This window comes from Camellia sinensis, chromosome 8 (assembly GCF_055761805.1).
Source record: "Camellia sinensis isolate YWXY chromosome 8, ASM5576180v1, whole genome shotgun sequence".
Lineage (NCBI taxonomy): Eukaryota > Viridiplantae > Streptophyta > Magnoliopsida > Ericales > Theaceae > Camellia > Camellia sinensis.
In genome coordinates, this window is record NC_138968.1 from 66,945,631 (window position 1) to 66,962,811 (window position 17,181).

At 33.3% G+C, this 17,181-nt stretch overlaps 1 long non-coding RNA gene across 1 annotated transcript; it reads left to right on the forward strand.

Annotated features, from left to right (window-relative positions):
* Nucleotides 1-1,828: 1,828 nt before the first annotated feature.
* Nucleotides 1,829-12,343, forward strand: LOC145796965 (uncharacterized). The gene is made up of 2 exons (XR_014337793.1): nucleotides 1,829-3,535; nucleotides 12,048-12,343. It is a non-coding gene; the product is annotated as an uncharacterized LOC145796965 (long non-coding RNA).
* Nucleotides 12,344-17,181: the final 4,838 nt, after the last annotated feature.

The window sequence follows — 17,181 nt, forward strand, 5'->3', positions numbered from 1 at the left end:
TGGGTTGATTTTGTGGGGAATCATGTATTTTAATTTCTGTTAAGTCCTTCTTAACTTTTATGTTTAAAAAAAAAAATATCGTGAGGCCAAGGGGTTGGTTGTATGGTTGCGAGTAGCAGTAGTAGGGGTATTTTGTACCTTCCGAATCTCTCTCAGTGCATTTCATCTTCCTGTACCTTTAATTTCATATTGATTAATGAAATTTTTCTTTGCTGATCAAAAAAAAAAAAAAAATTGTTTGTCCTTAAACTAATACAAAATGTTTTCAAGGAGCTAAATAAAAATTGCGTTTAATAAAATCCTAAATAAGAGAAAAATCATTAGTCCTTCACATGACAAAGAATATCCAAAAACCTCAAAATTCAAGGAAGATTTCTAATTGAATACTTTACAAACTTAATTGGGCAACTGCTACTGGATTCCCTGCCTTTGCTGAGGACTTTCATAAAGTAATACTTGAGATAAAAACCAAGAAAATGCACACACACACACACAGAGATTTAAACAACACAATAAGATTAAAGAGGTGACTTTTATCAATTTTCTTGAATACAATTCCAACGTGATCAACTGTACATAGTTCAAAATTTTAGCAATTTGACGATATATTGATAATAGGAAGAGTACACAAAAATGAAAATTCAAAACGACAAATGAAATTATAATGGTCAAAATATCATAAATATCAATAATATATTAGAAAATAATGAAAAAAATTTACAAAATAAAGGGATGAATATATGACGTATTATATCAAATATAGAACTTAGAAATTAGCGAAATTTTGATATATCATGGCCATGGTATTGGATTTAAAATAATAGAAATTGAAAAAAATATTAGATGTATAAAATATTGGTCATGGTGAAAATTAACAGTTGACATCTTGGATTAATTTCATTATCATTTCATTTTCGCCAATATTGTTATTGCCATCCAGAAATTGTGAATTTGGTATGCTACGCCAGTAATTTGCTTTGACTTTCGTTTGCTCTTTCTACATATATATTTCCCTTCAAAAATTCAATCTAGCAATTGCTACTTATAATTGAAAATGCTTAATCTTCTTCTTCAAATTTTTTTTTTTTTCTCTCTGAAGTAGAGAAAAAATGCTTAATCTTGTCCACAACAATTGCTTTTTTCTATTAAGTGAAATTCAATAGCACCTTAAAGCTCCAAGTCTGTCTCTTTATCTCTCACTATTAAATAAGATTTGAACATAAGACTAACCCTAACTCTAGCCCTCCCCTTTATTTCCTAAGCTAAGGAATTCACTTATAGTTGAAAATTAATATGAAACAGCAAGGTAAGGCAAATTACCTAGATTTTGAAGTTACTTGATCTTGCTAATTTGCGTCGATTTAGGGAAAAAAACATTTTAGTCATACACAAAAGGGTAGCTTTGTATTCATTTAATAAAGAAGCTTATAGAGATCAACAAGTAATATTCATCTACTTAGTAGATTTAATGAAAAATGAAGGAAATTAGATTCAATTCTCTAAGTAATTACTAAAATTACCACAAGCCACCCGCACTAAAATAAAATAAAAAAAGAAGTAAAAAACATTAAAAAGAATGTAAAACAAAAAAATTTATATCGTATAAACTGTCCTGTTAAATGTACAGAAGTATGAGCTGTCACGCATTAAAATAAAACATGTATAAGTTGTTAAAAACTTTAAATGAGCATTCTTTACATTAGCATGACTATTATAACCCTAGAAAAACCATCGAATTTCACCTTTAACAAGGCAATTCCATTTTTGATATAGTTGTCCTAGTACAAATTCATGAATTTTCACCCTTAGAATTCCCAAGCCCCACTTTAATTGCATGCCCCCAAATTTCACTAAAAGCACAAAACTTCTGTGAGTTCGTAAGTCCGTGTAGCATTCCTCCAAAAGCTTGCGCAGTGTTGTGTATATAAGTATCCCCCACAAACCCTTTTCCTCACCTACTCTTCCTGGTCTCCTCCCCAAGTCTCTCTCTCTCTCTCTCTCTCTCTCTCTCTCTCTCATTTCGCTGGAGAATTCCAGATGTTTGGCAGGTTTCAGCCTATGCCCAGTTCATTTTCTTTTACAATTCTTCCAAGAACTAGGTTTGGATTTATCTTTCTTTGATGATTTGATTTAAACCCACTGTCATAAACTCTCTTGTTGGTCTTTCTATTCTTTTTGCTTATAATTTCATCCGAGTTTAGATTTTTCACAGGCCTTTTTTTTTTTAATAAATTCTTTTCGTGATCTTACAAACCCAGAAATCATTGTTTCTGTTTGGGTAAATTTTCAGAAACTGTTTTTTTAAATTTTAAGAAGTTTACGTTTTCTCACAAACCCAGTTCTTTTAATTTTGTTTCGATTTAAAATTTTTTTTTTCTAATCTCTCTCCGGAGAATTTCTGTGAGGATCGTCGATCTCTATGTTTTCTATGTAATTTCAAAGAGAAAATTTGATTTGCGAAAAGGGTTTCTAGATTTTTATTTTATTATATTATTGATGGTTTTGTTTTGAAACTGTATGCTGATTAACTGTTTAGGGTTCCATTGGGTCATTGTACTACCTTTCTACCACTAATGAGGAGCCACGTCATCGCATGTTCGTGGTGAATTGGAGGACGTACATATATAAATCTAAGACGTACATATATAAATCTAAGTAGTGTTATTCTACTCTTAATTTTCTTTTTTCTTTTTTTCCTCCTTTACTTTTTTTTTTTTTTTTCAATCCAAATCTTCTCATCTTCTGTTCTGAGATTATATATCTCCTCAAAGAAAGATTGATCAAAATCGATTGATGAAGAGTCATTGTTTGCAGATGCGGCATCATCAAGATTCACATGCAAATGAACAGCAGATTTATACTCTGCCGAATTTGAAAGATGAGAATCTTGATGATGCTGCATCAGCAATCAACGACTATATATACACCCCGACTAGTCCCACCTCTCCATCCAAACAAGGTGAATTCTTTTACCACTTCGCCTCAACTTTCGTTGATTTGGTATGTAATCTGTATTTTATGTGCATTCTTTTATCTCTCACTTTCTATATCATCAATCGATTCTCATCTCTACAATTCGCAGCGAATATAAGATCCTAATAAGAAAGAATAAGATAGCCGATCAAAAAAAAAGAAAGAAAGAATAAGATAACAATCACACAGATGATTGGGGTGAGAGTAAAGGTAAGGGAATTTCTCTTATTGGGCTTTTTGATTTTATTTTTTTTGATACAAAAAAATTGAAATATTATTGATGTAATTGAAATGAGTACATAGAGCGTACACATACGCATAGTTATATGCACATGATACCATTTTAAGTTTTGTGAGGGATTCTGAATGTAAAGCTGAAGATTTGAATGAAGTTAAGGGCTTTGTTTGGTTGAATAATTTTTGTGCAGGCTATCCTTTCCAAGTTTTTTTGTTGTTGTGTAAGAATTTGAATGGGAATCATTGCGGGATTGGATTGTTACAGTCAAAGCTTGTGTAACTTGAATTGCCTTAGTACTTGCCTCAGCTTGATGGAACAACAAATGTAAGTATCTACTTTGTAGTCATTTTCCGTACATCAATAAATTTTCTTTCTTTTACGATAAAAAAAATAAATAAATAAATACAGGCATGTTGTGTTTTTTTGTGTCTGTGTTTGCGTTTCTATCAAAAATCATATATTTTGGGCATAATTGAATATGAAATTCAAGAAAAGAGTTGGCAATATCATGGTGGCACATATACATGTATACTTGTTTTGGACATATATGAATGATAATTTGGGCATTACCTTTCTATTAATTCTTTCTTGAAATATACTGTTTTTGATGGTAGGATCTATCTATCTTCCTCAACAACGAGTAATTGTTTGGGCATTAGCTTTCTATCAATTCTTTCTTAAAATATATGTATATTTGTTCACATGAGTGATAATTTGGGCATTGCTTCTTTTTTTGTTTTTGATCGGCAAAGGAATTTTTATTAGCTCGAAATATACAAGATACATACTAAGAAAAGAAGCTCACAATAAGAAGACTCTATTCTTAATTAGCTCAGAAATTGTCAGCAAGATTCAACAAAAACGTATTACTTAGACAGAGTCGCTCCCTCTATAACTAATACTCCCAAACAACTTAACTTGATGCTAAAATATCAATTCTTTGTAGAAATATATGGGCTTTGCTGGTAGGATCTATCTTCCTTCACATGAGTGATGATTTGGGCTGCACATTTCTATCAATTCTTTCTTGAAATATTTGGGTTTTGAAGGTAGGATCTATCTTCCTTCACATGAGTGATAATTTGGGCATTATTTTTCTATCCATTCTTTCTTTAAATACATGGGTTTGATGTTAGGATGTACCTATTATATATCATATCTGTGTGCATATATGTGTGTGCATGTGCACTGTTTTATACAGATATATAAACTTAATCCAAATAGATTGTAGTAGGTTCCATTATTTCTTCCTTGGTTTCTTTTACACAAGCCACATTTTTTTAACCCTTTTTTTTTTATCGGAAAAAAAGAAATTTTATTGATGCAAGAAACAAGAGCAAAGTACAGAGTAAATTACATCAATAAAGAAAGGGTAGTGCAAAAGCATCACAATGAGCTAAATCATCCCAACTATGTTGACACCAAAAAACTCATCCTATCATTTGCTAGCACCCCCTTTAAACCTTTAAAACATAAACAAAAGAAAACAAAAAATAATAATAATAATTAGTCACTTACAAGAGTATAAATCCTTTATTTGTTGGATATTCTGCTGTTATTTTCTCAATAATTATATTTAGACAGGAAATATCCTTATATTTGGAATTGGGTTGACTGTAGTGGCATCCAATGTATGTTTTGAGTTTTTTAGGAAACCTCTCAGGAGAAATTTGGTTACACATGCATAACGAATTAACGGAGACAAACCTATGTCTTAGAGTTTTAAATATTAGTCACTATATAATGACATTTTAAACTTTTGATATTCTTATTCATTAATATATACTATGTGGTTTAGATATCGCGCTATGTAATACAAACATAGATCAAGGGACTGTAACTTTCATCTTTTTTTTTTCTTCTTTTTTTTTATCTCTTTTGATTTTTTCTTGATTGAGGGCAAGAACTGGTGATTATGATTATGACACACTTTCTATTAATGATCTATGGAAGTGAAGACGAATCTGAAGCCATGTCACTTGGAAAAGGTTAGAGACAAAAGCTGTTATGTCATTTGGACATGGGGGGGTGATAAATCTTTTTGGAAGGTCCATAATAAGGACATCGAGTGAGAGAGAGAGAGAGAGAGACCAAGTAGGTTTACATGTACAATATGATGCTATCAAATCAATTATAGTTTGAAAAAAAATCCACGAGTTACATTTGTTTTCAGGTTTATCCAAATAATAATGCAAGTGGGGATATATGCATGTGAACCTTGTAAATATTTCTGCATCAATGTCTTATCCTTGTTAACATCATACTATTACACTACAAATATAACCATTATTTTAATTATATATATATATATATATATATATTTTATCAGCGAACTTCAATTGTTTGTTATTAGATTAATACTAATGGGATTTAGCCTTCACACCCTTGTAAAGCACCAAGTACATACATTTGGTTTTTTTTTTTTTTTTTTTGGGGTGGGGGGGCCACCGATGTATTCAGTAGCATTTGTTGTGATCCGCCATTTTGTTGGCCTTGTTGCTTTCTCTCTCTTGGTTGGTTTCTCTTCCTACCATCATGATTGATTCTATGAACATTCTTATGCTACAAGATGTTGATTCCTTATCTATGTTCACCGAGATTGTCATTGAAGAAAGTTATTACAATTGTTGTTGGTTTTCGACTACTTTTTTTTTTTTTTTGGATCAATCAAAAGAGATCCTTTATTGATAAATCAACCAATACAAAGTATAGGCGATACAACAATAAAGAAAAAAACAAGAAGAAAGGAGAAGGTGCAAACATCATCATAGCTTAACTTCTCAATCCCAACTCTGCTGGCACCAAGAAGCAAACTTAATCATCTGACAGCACCACCCCAAGGCTAGTAAGATACCAACCAAATAGCAAAAATAAAAATAGAGTAGCAGCAGAACACACCAGTCCCCATCCACCTGCAGAACATAGCAACTACCTACCCAGTCATCTCAAATGCATTGCCTCACCTGACCTAGATTCTCTACAATTTGATGCACTGAGTAATGGACATTAGGCAAAGAAGATCTAACCCACAACCCAACTCTCACTTTTACTAACTCACCAAGCTCCTTCATATCTGGTGATTTTCGACAACTTAATTGTAATTGTTTTTCATGATCACTAGATTTTCGAGTTCAAGCTAAATATTTCACTTCAACCATTCCAATCTATATCAGGGCTTGCCTCGGCTTTAGATGGTGGGGATTGGTCCTGTGAATTAATCGGTCCAGTGGACCGAATACCAAGTTCTTACAAAAATTAATTGTATAAAGTAAAAAAAAAGGTGAAGAATAGTGTCAGAAAAAAATACGCTTTCTTCACATTTTTTTATAATTTAGGTTAATTTTTCTATCATATTTTATATTATTAAATTCACGATAATTTTAGTATATGTAGAATTCCTTTTTTTCATTTTTTTCATTCTCTATTTGTTTTTCAATAATTTTTTTTTCTAGCACACAATAAGATATTAATAGGTTAATAAGTTAAATTACAACGAAAGTACTGCAGGCGTTCCATCTATTTAAATTCTGAATCTCTAACATTCGCACTATTTTAAAAGACAACTATATGGACTATTGGGCCAACTGCTCTCTCCTCGATCAATACTATAAGAATTTATACAACCTTAGCTCGATCAATTTGTTTACTATCATTAATCTTATATCTTCATTGTTTAATCTCACTATCAAGGAAGCCAAGCAAATAATCTTCTAATAAAAGAAATAAACATATTAAGGAAGTCGACCAAATAATCTTTTAACAAAACAAATAAACATTTAAAATAGAGGATATGATTCTTATTTTAATCGTGGTTTTTGTTTCAACTTTCAATTTCTTTCTTTTGACCCGGATGCATCAATTTGATAATCGAGGAATCTCTTATGTTGTTGAAGGTCTGTCCGTTCATTAACTATGGACTAATTGTCCATCTCCTTTGCAAGTAAAAGAGTTATTTGCAGCAAATATAAAATGGAGGTTGGAAGCTGGCTGCCATCTGTTTGTACTAGCAGTAACCATTCAGCAATATGGAAAGGAATCATAGCTATTAATGAGCAGAGTAATAACTTACAACAGGTTTATTTAAACAATTATCAGTTGAAGATGGGAGATGGAAGCAGAATTATCTTCTAGACTGATAGATGATGTCATCAACTTTCCTTTAAGGATGTGTTTCCAGGCCTTTACAGTTTATCTACAGAGAAAAGTGATGCATTGAGAGATATTTGTGATAGGAAAGATGCAACTGGTGTATGGAACCTATCATTCAGAAGAGATTTGTATGTGTGGAAAATGTTGGAACTACAGAACCTACTCAACCACCTAGCAGCAAGTCTTGTGTTAAGACCAAAACACGTAGACAGGCCTGTTTGGATAGCATCTAATTCAGTTCAGTTTTCTAGAGTAGAAATGTGCCAGTTTGTTATTGACAATCTTGGTCTATCCCTCAGAATTAGTAAATTGGTCTGGCTAAAGTATATTCCTCCTAAGGTACAAGTTTTTGGGTGGTTAGCTTAGAAAAAAAAAGAATTAAGATGATGGAGTTCCTAAAAAGAGTGGGTGTGCTAAATGTGAATGGTTCTAATCTTTATTTATTTTGTAGGGCTGATATTGAATCTGTAAATCATGTCTTAGTCTGTTGTCCCATTGTGTGGAGTGTTTAGGCTAATATGCTGAATTGGTGGGGGATGCAAGGGGTATTACCAGGCTTTGTGGACTAGCTACTATTATGGTGGGTAGGAGGGAAGATGACAAAGCTGGAAAGGAAAATTTGGAGTACTATTCCACTGGCTATATTGTGGTCACTTTGGAAAATTAGAAATGAATGTATCTTCAATTTATCTACTCTAAACAGGGGTGAGTTGTGTGAGTTGATTAAGATGAAGTTAGCTCTGTGGTTGAGTCCACACCTAAAGAACTTTCATTTTTCAATTAATGATTTTATCTTTAATCTGAGCCAGGTTAGGCTGTGCTTGGGAGGAGCTTTGGTGTTTTGAGTTAGGTGCAGCTTGCTTGTAGTTTGGTTGTGTAGCTCAATTTGTTTTGTTTTGGTGGTGTAATGTTTCTTTGTTGGTTTTTGGTCAGCTTGGGGCTGTGCTAGCAAATGATCAGGTAGTCCTCACAGTGCCAATATAATTGAGATGGTGCTGGCCTATTGTGATGTTCTTTGCACTTCCTCCTATCTATTGATATAATCCTTGTGGTTGTACATTTTTTTTTCCCCTCGTAAATGGAATTTTCTTTGGCTAATCAAAAAATATAGTCTAAGGCCAACTAATTAAACTATAAAAGAAATAAAAAATAAAAAATAAAATAATCATTTTAGAAATAGTTTAGCTAGGGAAACAAATTTCATGAAATTCTTCTTCTGCCTAACTTGTGCCACTGAAGATCTCGATTCAATAAGTGGGTGTTTGGGAAGTGGGTTTTTATGTAAGTTTTTTTAGTTGTAGGATGTTATTGGATAAAAAAAATTTGGTATTTGGGAAGATAGTTGGATTTTTTTATGGTTGGATGTGATGTTTGTGAGAGAAAAAAATGAAATGATTATGGGATTGGATGTGATATTTTGTTTGGATTTGTTTTTCTTTTTGTTTTGCAAAAACTTTGTCTTTTAGTGAAAAAAATCAAAAAAAAAAAAAACCCAAAAACAAATCTTCCCAAACACCGCCTAAGGCTAAATGATGCTTTTATGCACTTCAATAACTTGGTAAGTTTTTTTTTTTTTATCAGCAAAAAAAAAGAAGCTTTATTGATGTAAAATTAGTACAAGGTACAAAAACAATACACCAATAAAAAAAGGAGGAGTGCAGGAGCATCACAATGACCCGAATGATCCCAACTAGGTTGGCACCAAAAAGCCGATCCTATCATTTGCTAGCACCCCCAAGTTGGTGAGGAACCAACGAGAAAGAAAGAAACCAAAAAACAAAGAGAAAAAGGGAAAACCAAAAAACCAGCAGCTAGACAACCTCTGGTATGCACCAGCTGCAACCATTCACAAAACAAGAACAAAAGCAAACCAGCAGAGCAGCCCACTAACATGACATACTAGCAACCAGCAAGCTCAACAAACAACAACACAGATGAGGATGAAGTCTTCTTCCTTGCTTTCAACAGCAATCCAGATGAGGATGTTGGCCAACCATCTCCACCATCAAACATTGCCGGCTGCTGCTAGTTGGCCAGAGGTAGAACAAATACACTTCAATAAGTAGCACCTGCGATATTAGACTCTTGGACACTTCTATTCAACCCAGATCAGCAACAGGCAGATTACAGCAGCAACATGATACACACTTTTATTTAGAAATACCTCTGCAGCCCCTCGAAAACCAAACATCCAAAAACCCCACTGCTGGAGCAATAGATCAGGTAGCGGAACAATCCTCCAAGGGATAGAGCACCAAAACACAGCAAGTCACCACCTATTGAGGCCCCCATCAGATAGGCTTCTTCTGATCACTGCATGCTTATCTGCCTCTAGGCAACCCAGAACATCTGTGTGGGACCCTCCACATCTTCAGACTATTGATATTACTTACCCCAATTGGCTCACCAATGTGGACAATAAAACCCCCAACAATACCACCAAGTCAGCCACAATGTAATGCATGCCTTACCTGATCCAAATTGGCCACCACATCATGCACTGAGTATTGGAACTCACTCGAGGTTGCAGTAATCCACAATGCAACTCTAGTTTTAATTAGCTCAGAAACCTCCTCCAATATAGGTTGTTCTTCATTAAAGATACACTCATTTCGAAGCCTCCACACAGACCACAGTGCTGCCAAAGGAATTGCCTCCCAGATTTTCTGTTCGATCTTTCTCCATTTGTACCCTCTCCACCAATCCAATAGCCCTTTGGGCTTTTCAGGTATCACCCAAATCAAACCCCACCAATTCAGCAAATTTGTCCAGATCCTCCAAACAAAGGGGCACTGCATCAGAACATGACACCCTGACTCCAACTCACAGCTGCAAAAGACACAGTTCAATTGAGCCTCATAACTAAGACACCTCACTCTTTGGAGGAAAGCTCTTGATTTGATTCGACCCTTCCAAGTGAGCCAACCAAAAAACTGAACTTTTGGTGGAGAAATATTATTCCAAATCAACCTTGATGTCCCCAAGCACTGCTCTACACATCTTCTATTATACATTGAATTAACTGTGAACACACCTAAAGATAATGCCTTCCAAGCCAATGCATCAGCTTTTTCTAATAAGGACGGGTCATATGAAAGCAAAATGGACTGTAGTCTTTCCATCTCAACCTCCTCCCAAACTCTCAAATTCCTTCTGAAACTTAGCTTCCATTCAGATAAGTCATTTCTTTTATCCATCATCTTCTTAAGAGTGACCTCTTTTTCTACTGACAACTCAAATAATCGAGGAAAATCCTCCTTCAAACATTTGTTGGAAGCCCAACTATCCTCCCAAAATCTAACCCTCATACCATTCCCTACTTGAATGACAGAATTATCCATAAAGAAGCAAAACAGGTTAGGATTGCTGTGTTCCAACCTGAGAATATCACTCCAGACTCTTGAACATTGGTCACTGCTACCAGAATCTAGTCTCCACCTACCTCCAGAGCTGCCATATTTACTAATTAAACTGTCTTTCCACAACACACGGTCCTCACTACCATATCTCCACCACCATTTGGCTAGTAAACAATCATTGACTTCCTTCAATTTCTTAATCCCCAACCCTCCCAAGTGCTTTGTTTTGGTAACCTCCTCCCATTTTACCAGATGGATCTTATTTTTAAGTTCTGAACCTCCCCACAAAAACCTAGCCTGAATTTTGTCCAGCAATTTTGATACATTTGCAGGCAATTTAAACAAAGAGAGGTAGTACACTGGTAGAGAAGATAGCACTGTTTTGATCAATGTTAACCTACCGCCAAATGATAGTAATTTCCTTTTCCAAGACGCCAGCCTAGACTTGAATTTATTGATTACCGGAAACCATGTGCTTTTCTTCCTCGGGCTGGCCCCCAGTGGTAAACCAAGATACATGAAAGGTAACTTTTGGATCATACAATTCAATCTTCCTGCGAAAACATTTACCTCTGCCTCCTGTACACCTACTCCACAAACTGTACTCTTATGAAAATTAATCTTCAATCCAGAGAGCGCTTCAAAACACCTCAAGATTCTCTTAACGCTCAAAATGTCGTTCTCTTCTGCCTCACAGAACACAATTGTATCATCTGCAAATTGCAAATGGGTAACATTAACCTCCCTTAGGCCAATCACAACACCTTTGATTAACTCCAATGCTTTAGCTCTTTGGAATAATATATTCAAACCCTCAGCCACTATATTAAAAAGAAAGGGAGACAATGGGTCCCCTTGCCTGAGTCCTTTTTCTGGACAGAATTTATTAGTCGGGGAACCATTAACAAGAACTAAAACTCTAACTGATTGTATACACACCTTCATCCACCTAATCCACTTATCCTGGAATCCAAAGCTTGACATCATATTAAAGAGATACTCCCAATTTACCGTGTCGTAGGCTTTTTCAAAATCTAGTTTCAAAATTACCCTCTTCTTCTTTTTCCTCTTCCACCAATCCACTACTTCATTGGATTCTAAAATCCCATCTAAAATGTTCCTCCCCCCAATGAAAGCGGACTGAGAACAAAATAATTTCATGCTTTTATGCACTTCAATAACTAGAACAACTGGCTAAATGATGCTTCCAATCATCTTTTTATATCTTTTGATTAGTAGAAACATGTGACAATGTACGATATTATTTATGGTTAGATGCACATTTATTTTGACATTTCTATCTGTTTTGTTTTTTTTATTTATTACAGAAAAATCCTCCCTACCCTCCCACAGGTCCAACGCAGCGTCCCTTACAGAGATCACCATTAGATAACGCAGCGTCCCTTACAGAGATCACCATTAGATAACTTGAGATCCAACTTCCTAACCAACTGTGCTTTGCCCAGGAGATTGGCCCAAGGAGGAGGGAATTGAACTTGTGACCTTAGGGTTTAAACCCCAAACCTTAACCATAATGCCACCCACTCTTGGGTAACATTTCTATCTGTTACTGTGTTATATATCATAAGTCTATTATTTTTATAACAATTCATCAAGTTTTGTACTTGTTGGAAGGTCTACGAAAAATAAATAAATAAATAAAAATAAAAATAAAAAACCAATGAACTTACTGTAATCAACCATAATGCTGTAAAATAAGTTCTTGAATCAGATGTGAAAGGGTATCATTTTAGGATTTTCTGATAAATTTAATTTCACCTCAGTTTCCATCTTTTTTTTTTTTTTTTAATATCATCTTTAATAAAATATTACTTCTTTTCAGATTAAAAAATGTTTTAGTACTTTTTATTTTTGTATTTTTTATAGAAAAAGTTGCTCGTATAGTATGACGTTGGTAAAACCACTGTGCTTTCATGGGCAGTACAGCACCACATACAAAACAAGATTGATGAATACTAAAATCATAATGATGAAAATCTATGACAAATTTGAAAAGTTCTTCATAATAAAATCTTTTGTCGATTTGTCAAATGCTTTTATATTGAGGTTTCAGGAAGAAAAAGAAGAGGAGAAAGGTAATTAGTATTTTTTTTATTTTTTATTTTATTATTAACATTACAAAAAATTATGATTTTAGAGACCAAAATTTAGGGATAAAATTATTTTTTAGGAATCAAATATTTTTTTTTTGCGAAAAGTGTCGTTATTATATTTGTAGCGACGAAAATTGGACATTAGTGATGAATATTATCTTTTTGGGACCAAATTTGTTGTCTCAAAAAATAAACTATTTTGAAACCAAATTATTTTGTTCCTAAAAGTGTATTTATTAGTGACATTTTCAAAATTTTGTCATTAAAAATTTTATTTGAGACTTTTTGGAACGATCTTTTAACGACTATCCTCACGACGATAGAAATTAGTCCCTAAATGTCTTTTGTAACAAAATTTTTATTTTTAAAGATCCAAAGATTTGATTTCTAAAACTCTTATATCTTGTAATGTAAAAAGGAGGTTCATTAATTGATGTATTCAAAGTTAGAAGGCCTACAAATATATTACTAGGCATTAATTATGGTTAGCAGCTAAGTTAAATTCAAGCCCATCTCTCTGTTTGGCCATTGGGGATTGAATCTTACTCATCTTGTCAAATATTGGCCTAATGTTTTGTCAAGCAAGAATGACTCCAACAAGGACAACTCTGGCTTTCACATATCACAAGTAGATCTGACGTCCACAAAAATATCATGCACCACTCATGTGGTTTTATGACATCAAACTCGCCTTTGAATAAGGCACTCACCCAACTGAAGGTCATATTAGCCCAACTCAATGTTGTCCAATTGTGTAATTGTGCACTAACGTACGGGAAAAAATTGAATATAATTATGATACTAATTACATAATTAATAAAGAAAAATTTTATTAAAAAATATAAAATTAAACGTACAGAAAGATGGTAAGTATCGAAAGAGATTCAAAAAAATACAGACTATCTGTACTACTGCTACTCGCAATCATCTAACCAATTCCTCGGCCTCCTGAATTGTAACTTTGAGGAATTGTAAGTTGGATTTATTTTTTTTTTTCCTTCTCTCTGCCCCCCTCTTTTGATGTTTTATTTTTATTAATAACTATTAGTTCTCCTATTTTTTGTCCACAAAATAACTGAGAGGAATTGAAAGGAATAACTGCTACAAGGAAAAATTAAAAAAAATAAAAAAAAAAATTAATCCAAGCTTTTCATCTGAAGGATAAAATTTTTATTATGATGTAGTACGTTGAAGTTACTATCAGTAAGAAATGGGAAAATCTACTATGTACTAGGCTAAATAGGTGTACATCATATGAAAATAGTACACTATTTTGTGATGCTAGCTAAAGTATTTTCATTAAAATAGTTAAATTTTTTATTAAATTTTAATTAAAAGTCTATTTTACTATTTTAATTAATCATCTTTTCAAATACATTTTTTAACAAATTCTTTATTTTTTATTTTATTTGTTAAGTCCTCTTTTCTTAATTACATACAGTTAGTGATTTGATATTTAATTAAAATAGTCCGCCAATAATTAAGTTTGATGAAATATATTTTTATAATTTTATGTTATAAATAAAATAACTAATAAACTTGATAATGATATACTTTCAAAGATTGCTGGGTAGGCTACGTCTGAGGCCCCAGTTAGAGGAGGACCCCTCCTACTAATTATTAGTACGTGAAAGAACATCAATCAAAACGATTGTGTTTTTAGTGTAATAAATTTATAAATAGAATTGTTTTAATTGGGAATAGTATAAAATTTAAATAAAATTGAAATTTTAAAAAAATGGTGTAAAAAAAAATTATAAAAGGCTTCAAAACTAGATTTCCGGCCACACACGGGAGTAGGTGTCGACCCACTAGCCCGCCCAACCTAACCCCATCATTTTAGGATTTGCGAATATTATTTTAGCTAATAGGTTAGGTTGGGTTAATATTTACAGCCCGATTGACTAATAGATTAGGTTTAAAAATTATATATTTTTCTCGATCCGGCCCGTTATATATTTAATTTAATTAATTATTTATTTATATAATACATTGAATATATATACCCTCTTATTGTTGATCATGTGATTTGTAAGATGTTCAACATGTCACTATTTTGCTTAAGATATTTACAAGAAAAATGTTTGAAGAAATTTGAAGTTTAAATTATGAATTTTTTTTTTTTAATTTGATGCATTATTAGCAGTTTGATTTAAAAAACTTTGAAGTTTTGGAATTATGGGTGTGTTTGGTTTACAAAAATTTGTAATGTTTTAATTAATATGATATTAAATCTTTAATGGTTGGTTCCTTTATAGACCTTTGTCTATTTATGAAAAAATAACAGGTACTATGATGTTTTATTTATTTATTTTTTATTTTTTTATTTTTTTGGTATAGCTTATGTATATGGCCCGATGGACGGGTTTGGAAATTATAATTTATTTAGGGTTGGGCTTGGATTAATTATATAGGCTCGATGTTCAGGTCGGACAGGCTTGGATAAATATAAAATCTCTTATTAAGTAGTGTCGGTCCGACCCAGTGAATGACCACCCCTGGCCTCAGATAGGCTTCTTCTAACTACTTTGAGGTAAAAGCTACAAATTGATGAGTTTATTGTATAAGTAAAAGTTACGAATTATTATGATTATGTTATTAATATTGTGAACCCCAATTTTGGGTGTTATGTTTATGTTCATTGGCTTCTTGCCAGCCAGTATTGCATCAAATTGGATTCATGTTAGTTGGCTTTTTCAGGTTATCTAATAAAATATTACTTTTTTGCTGATAAAAAAAATAAATATTGTGAACCTCAAGGGGTTTGGCTTAGTGGGAGAAAAGGCAACCAAAGAGCTTACCACTCAAAAGGTCGCAGGGTCAAATCCTACGAAGGTCAAACATCTCAAACCTTGAGGCCACTGGAAGTTTATCACACATACCATTTAAAATTAAACTAAGATGTTAATTAAAATTAAATTATAATTAGGGATTGATCTAAAATATAAAATATAATTAAGATTGATTTTAAATTTAATTAAATTAAAAATAGGGTTAATTACACTTTGCCCCCTCAAGGTTTAGCCCGAAAACACATTACCTCCTTGGAGTTTAAAAATGTACACTTAATCTCCCTATGATTTGGATGATTTGGAGTAAAGTGCAAAGTTAAACTCTGTTGACGAATTTTGTAAAAATACTATATCACACTTATTTGTTTTTGAAATTTTCTTTTTTATGCCACTATCATCACATCTTGTGCTTTCCTCTCTCTAGAAACTATACCAGTACGGCATCACAACCCATCCCAAACCCAACTCATTATCAATTCTCCTTGTCAAACTCGAACCCATTGTCAGTTACCAATATATGTGTAATATTAATATACATATATATATATATATATATATTGGAAAAGAAAAAGAGGTATCATTCTTAAACTTGATTTCAAAAAGGCTTATGACTCTGTTAACTGGCTTTTCTTACTCTCTATGATGAAGAACTTTGGATTTGGAGCAAAATGGCTGAATTGGGTACAAGAATGTATTTCAACTACTAGAGTTTCAGTTCTTGTGAATGGTTCCCCTTCATCTGAGTCCAACAAAAGGCCTCAGGCAAGGGGACCCTCTCTCCCCTTTCCTTTTCAACATGGTAGCAAAGGGTCTTAACATTCTGTTCACAAGAGCAAGGGAGTTAAATTTGTTCAAAGGAGTTGTTCTTGGGTCTAATGAAATCACTGTGTCCCATCTTCAATTCGTAGATGACTCTATCATTTTTTGTGAGGCCGAATGTGAGAAAGTGGTAAATATAAAGAGGGTTCTCAGATGTTTTGAAGTGATCTCTGGGCTCAAGATTAATTACCATAAGAGTGTGATTTGTGGCATTGAGGTGCAAGATGAGTTAATGGTTGAATTTGCTAAAAGGTTGAATTGCAGGTGTCAAAAGCTTCCTTTTAATTATCTTGGTTTTCCACTTGGGGCCAATCCAGGAAGATTGAAGACTTGAAAACCTATTGTGTGGATAGATTTAAAGTAAAGTTGACTAGTTGGAAAAGAATGCTATTATCACTTCCTAGGAGGCTAACTCTTATCAAGGCAGTGCTGTCTAATCTTCCAGTTTATTATCTCTCTCTTTTTAAAATGCCTAAAGGGGTGGCTAAAGAGTTAGACAAGATTCAAGCAGCATTTCTATGGGGTGGGTCAGTGATCATGAGGAAAATACATATGGTCAAATGGTCTGAAGTCACTAAGAGTGATTAAAGGTGGGTTGGGTATCAAGAGTCTCAGAGATGTTCATTAATACTTTCCTACTACTTAAGTGGTGGTGGAGGTTTGGTGGAGACGAAGGATTGTTGTGGAAAAAGTATTATGTGGGAAATATAACATTCAAAATGAAGCAAGTGGTACCC